Source organism: Heptranchias perlo, chromosome 26, assembly GCF_035084215.1.
Source record: "Heptranchias perlo isolate sHepPer1 chromosome 26, sHepPer1.hap1, whole genome shotgun sequence".
Lineage (NCBI taxonomy): Eukaryota > Metazoa > Chordata > Chondrichthyes > Hexanchiformes > Hexanchidae > Heptranchias > Heptranchias perlo.
In genome coordinates, this window is record NC_090350.1 from 84,241 (window position 1) to 90,240 (window position 6,000).

The following is a 6,000-nucleotide window of genomic DNA, read 5'->3' on the forward strand; positions in this document are numbered from 1 at the left end:
ACAACAGCAACAGTCTGAGGTGCGGGCCAGAACCAAGAGGCAGACAACATAGGGAGGGCGTTTCCCCCCTCTGCCCACCATTTTAAAACCTAACCTTTGCAAGTGACGCACTAAGGACTTGGTCTGTTTGTTTATAGCTCCCTGATGAGCCGCAAGATGGCGAAACCGGTCGGAGTGTTCCAAGAAGGAACGATGGATGGTACTTAAGGCTGGAGGACGGGACACATTCAGTAGTAGCCAAGCAGGAACTCTGGATGGTGCCTAAAGCTAAAGCACAAGGTGCATTCATTTGGACAACAGCAACAGTCTGAGGTGCGGGCCAGAACCAAGAGGCAGACAACATAGGGAGGGCGTTTCCCCCCTCTGCCCACCATTTTAAAACCTAACCTTTGCAAGTGACGCACTAAGGACTTGGTCTGTTTGTTTATAGCTCCCTGATGAGCCGCAAGATGGCGAAACCGGTCGGAGTGTTCCAAGAAGGAACGATGGATGGTACTTAAGGCTGGAGGACGGGACACATTCAGTAGTAGCCAAGCAGGAACTCTGGATGGTGCCTAAAGCTAAAGCACAAGGTGCATTCATTTGGACAACAGCAACAGTCTGAGGTGCGGGCCAGAACCAAGAGGCAGACAACATAGGGAGGGCGTTTCCCCCCTCTGCCCACCATTTTAAAACCTAACCTTTGCAAGTGACGCACTAAGGACTTGGTCTGTTTGTTTATAGCTCCCTGATGAGCCGCAAGATGGCGAAACCGGTCGGAGTGTTCCAAGAAGGAACGATGGATGGTACTTAAGGCTGGAGGACGGGACACATTCAGTAGTAGCCAAGCAGGAACTCTGGATGGTGCCTAAAGCTAAAGCACAAGGTGCATTCATTTGGACAACAGCAACAGTCTGAGGTGCGGGCCAGAACCAAGAGGCAGACAACATAGGGAGGGCGTTTCCCCCCTCTGCCCACCATTTTAAAACCTAACCTTTGCAAGTGACGCACTAAGGACTTGGTCTGTTTGTTTATAGCTCCCTGATGAGCCGCAAGATGGCGAAACCGGTCGGAGTGTTCCAAGAAGGAACGATGGATGGTACTTAAGGCTGGAGGACGGGACACATTCAGTAGTAGCCAAGCAGGAACTCTGGATGGTGCCTAAAGCTAAAGCACAAGGTGCATTCATTTGGACAACAGCAACAGTCTGAGGTGCGGGCCAGAACCAAGAGGCAGACAACATAGGGAGGGCGTTTCCCCCCTCTGCCCACCATTTTAAAAGCACTAAGGACTTGGTCTGTTTGTTTATAGCTCCCTGATGAGCCGCAAGATGGCGAAACCGGTCGGAGTGTTCCAAGAAGGAACGATGGATGGTACTTAAGGCTGGAGGACGGGACACATTCAGTAGTAGCCAAGCAGGAACTCTGGATGGTGCCTAAAGCTAAAGCACAAGGTGCATTCATTTGGACAACAGCAACAGTCTGAGGTGCGGGCCAGAACCAAGAGGCAGACAACATAGGGAGGGCGTTTCCCCCCTCTGCCCACCATTTTAAAACCTAACCTTTGCAAGTGACGCACTAAGGACTTGGTCTGTTTGTTTATAGCTCCCTGATGAGCCGCAAGATGGCGAAACCGGTCGGAGTGTTCCAAGAAGGAACGATGGATGGTACTTAAGGCTGGAGGACGGGACACATTCAGTAGTAGCCAAGCAGGAACTCTGGATGGTGCCTAAAGCTAAAGCACAAGGTGCATTCATTTGGACAACAGCAACAGTCTGAGGTGCGGGCCAGAACCAAGAGGCAGACAACATAGGGAGGGCGTTTCCCCCCTCTGCCCACCATTTTAAAACCTAACCTTTGCAAGTGACGCACTAAGGACTTGGTCTGTTTGTTTATAGCTCCCTGATGAGCCGCAAGATGGCGAAACCGGTCGGAGTGTTCCAAGAAGGAACGATGGATGGTACTTAAGGCTGGAGGACGGGACACATTCAGTAGTAGCCAAGCAGGAACTCTGGATGGTGCCTAAAGCTAAAGCACAAGGTGCATTCATTTGGACAACAGCAACAGTCTGAGGTGCGGGCCAGAACCAAGAGGCAGACAACATAGGGAGGGCGTTTCCCCCCTCTGCCCACCATTTTAAAACCTAACCTTTGCAAGTGACGCACTAAGGACTTGGTCTGTTTGTTTATAGCTCCCTGATGAGCCGCAAGATGGCGAAACCGGTCGGAGTGTTCCAAGAAGGAACGATGGATGGTACTTAAGGCTGGAGGACGGGACACATTCAGTAGTAGCCAAGCAGGAACTCTGGATGGTGCCTAAAGCTAAAGCACAAGGTGCATTCATTTGGACAACAGCAACAGTCTGAGGTGCGGGCCAGAACCAAGAGGCAGACAACATAGGGAGGGCGTTTCCCCCCTCTGCCCACCATTTTAAAACCTAACCTTTGCAAGTGACGCACTAAGGACTTGGTCTGTTTGTTTATAGCTCCCTGATGAGCCGCAAGATGGCGAAACCGGTCGGAGTGTTCCAAGAAGGAACGATGGATGGTACTTAAGGCTGGAGGACGGGACACATTCAGTAGTAGCCAAGCAGGAACTCTGGATGGTGCCTAAAGCTAAAGCACAAGGTGCATTCATTTGGACAACAGCAACAGTCTGAGGTGCGGGCCAGAACCAAGAGGCAGACAACATAGGGAGGGCGTTTCCCCCCTCTGCCCACCATTTTAAAACCTAACCTTTGCAAGTGACGCACTAAGGACTTGGTCTGTTTGTTTATAGCTCCCTGATGAGCCGCAAGATGGCGAAACCGGTCGGAGTGTTCCAAGAAGGAACGATGGATGGTACTTAAGGCTGGAGGACGGGACACATTCAGTAGTAGCCAAGCAGGAACTCTGGATGGTGCCTAAAGCTAAAGCACAAGGTGCATTCATTTGGACAACAGCAACAGTCTGAGGTGCGGGCCAGAACCAAGAGGCAGACAACATAGGGAGGGCGTTTCCCCCCTCTGCCCACCATTTTAAAACCTAACCTTTGCAAGTGACGCACTAAGGACTTGGTCTGTTTGTTTATAGCTCCCTGATGAGCCGCAAGATGGCGAAACCGGTCGGAGTGTTCCAAGAAGGAACGATGGATGGTACTTAAGGCTGGAGGACGGGACACATTCAGTAGTAGCCAAGCAGGAACTCTGGATGGTGCCTAAAGCTAAAGCACAAGGTGCATTCATTTGGACAACAGCAACAGTCTGAGGTGCGGGCCAGAACCAAGAGGCAGACAACATAGGGAGGGCGTTTCCCCCCTCTGCCCACCATTTTAAAACCTAACCTTTGCAAGTGACGCACTAAGGACTTGGTCTGTTTGTTTATAGCTCCCTGATGAGCCGCAAGATGGCGAAACCGGTCGGAGTGTTCCAAGAAGGAACGATGGATGGTACTTAAGGCTGGAGGACGGGACACATTCAGTAGTAGCCAAGCAGGAACTCTGGATGGTGCCTAAAGCTAAAGCACAAGGTGCATTCATTTGGACAACAGCAACAGTCTGAGGTGCGGGCCAGAACCAAGAGGCAGACAACATAGGGAGGGCGTTTCCCCCCTCTGCCCACCATTTTAAAACCTAACCTTTGCAAGTGACGCACTAAGGACTTGGTCTGTTTGTTTATAGCTCCCTGATGAGCCGCAAGATGGCGAAACCGGTCGGAGTGTTCCAAGAAGGAACGATGGATGGTACTTAAGGCTGGAGGACGGGACACATTCAGTAGTAGCCAAGCAGGAACTCTGGATGGTGCCTAAAGCTAAAGCACAAGGTGCATTCATTTGGACAACAGCAACAGTCTGAGGTGCGGGCCAGAACCAAGAGGCAGACAACATAGGGAGGGCGTTTCCCCCCTCTGCCCACCATTTTAAAACCTAACCTTTGCAAGTGACGCACTAAGGACTTGGTCTGTTTGTTTATAGCTCCCTGATGAGCCGCAAGATGGCGAAACCGGTCGGAGTGTTCCAAGAAGGAACGATGGATGGTACTTAAGGCTGGAGGACGGGACACATTCAGTAGTAGCCAAGCAGGAACTCTGGATGGTGCCTAAAGCTAAAGCACAAGGTGCATTCATTTGGACAACAGCAACAGTCTGAGGTGCGGGCCAGAACCAAGAGGCAGACAACATAGGGAGGGCGTTTCCCCCCTCTGCCCACCATTTTAAAACCTAACCTTTGCAAGTGACGCACTAAGGACTTGGTCTGTTTGTTTATAGCTCCCTGATGAGCCGCAAGATGGCGAAACCGGTCGGAGTGTTCCAAGAAGGAACGATGGATGGTACTTAAGGCTGGAGGACGGGACACATTCAGTAGTAGCCAAGCAGGAACTCTGGATGGTGCCTAAAGCTAAAGCACAAGGTGCATTCATTTGGACAACAGCAACAGTCTGAGGTGCGGGCCAGAACCAAGAGGCAGACAACATAGGGAGGGCGTTTCCCCCCTCTGCCCACCATTTTAAAACCTAACCTTTGCAAGTGACGCACTAAGGACTTGGTCTGTTTGTTTATAGCTCCCTGATGAGCCGCAAGATGGCGAAACCGGTCGGAGTGTTCCAAGAAGGAACGATGGATGGTACTTAAGGCTGGAGGACGGGACACATTCAGTAGTAGCCAAGCAGGAACTCTGGATGGTGCCTAAAGCTAAAGCACAAGGTGCATTCATTTGGACAACAGCAACAGTCTGAGGTGCGGGCCAGAACCAAGAGGCAGACAACATAGGGAGGGCGTTTCCCCCCTCTGCCCACCATTTTAAAACCTAACCTTTGCAAGTGACGCACTAAGGACTTGGTCTGTTTGTTTATAGCTCCCTGATGAGCCGCAAGATGGCGAAACCGGTCGGAGTGTTCCAAGAAGGAACGATGGATGGTACTTAAGGCTGGAGGACGGGACACATTCAGTAGTAGCCAAGCAGGAACTCTGGATGGTGCCTAAAGCTAAAGCACAAGGTGCATTCATTTGGACAACAGCAACAGTCTGAGGTGCGGGCCAGAACCAAGAGGCAGACAACATAGGGAGGGCGTTTCCCCCCTCTGCCCACCATTTTAAAACCTAACCTTTGCAAGTGACGCACTAAGGACTTGGTCTGTTTGTTTATAGCTCCCTGATGAGCCGCAAGATGGCGAAACCGGTCGGAGTGTTCCAAGAAGGAACGATGGATGGTACTTAAGGCTGGAGGACGGGACACATTCAGTAGTAGCCAAGCAGGAACTCTGGATGGTGCCTAAAGCTAAAGCACAAGGTGCATTCATTTGGACAACAGCAACAGTCTGAGGTGCGGGCCAGAACCAAGAGGCAGACAACATAGGGAGGGCGTTTCCCCCCTCTGCCCACCATTTTAAAACCTAACCTTTGCAAGTGACGCACTAAGGACTTGGTCTGTTTGTTTATAGCTCCCTGATGAGCCGCAAGATGGCGAAACCGGTCGGAGTGTTCCAAGAAGGAACGATGGATGGTACTTAAGGCTGGAGGACGGGACACATTCAGTAGTAGCCAAGCAGGAACTCTGGATGGTGCCTAAAGCTAAAGCACAAGGTGCATTCATTTGGACAACAGCAACAGTCTGAGGTGCGGGCCAGAACCAAGAGGCAGACAACATAGGGAGGGCGTTTCCCCCCTCTGCCCACCATTTTAAAACCTAACCTTTGCAAGTGACGCACTAAGGACTTGGTCTGTTTGTTTATAGCTCCCTGATGAGCCGCAAGATGGCGAAACCGGTCGGAGTGTTCCAAGAAGGAACGATGGATGGTACTTAAGGCTGGAGGACGGGACACATTCAGTAGTAGCCAAGCAGGAACTCTGGATGGTGCCTAAAGCTAAAGCACAAGGTGCATTCATTTGGACAACAGCAACAGTCTGAGGTGCGGGCCAGAACCAAGAGGCAGACAACATAGGGAGGGCGTTTCCCCCCTCTGCCCACCATTTTAAAACCTAACCTTTGCAAGTGACGCACTAAGGACTTGGTCTGTTTGTTTATAGCTCCCTGATGAGCCGCAAGATG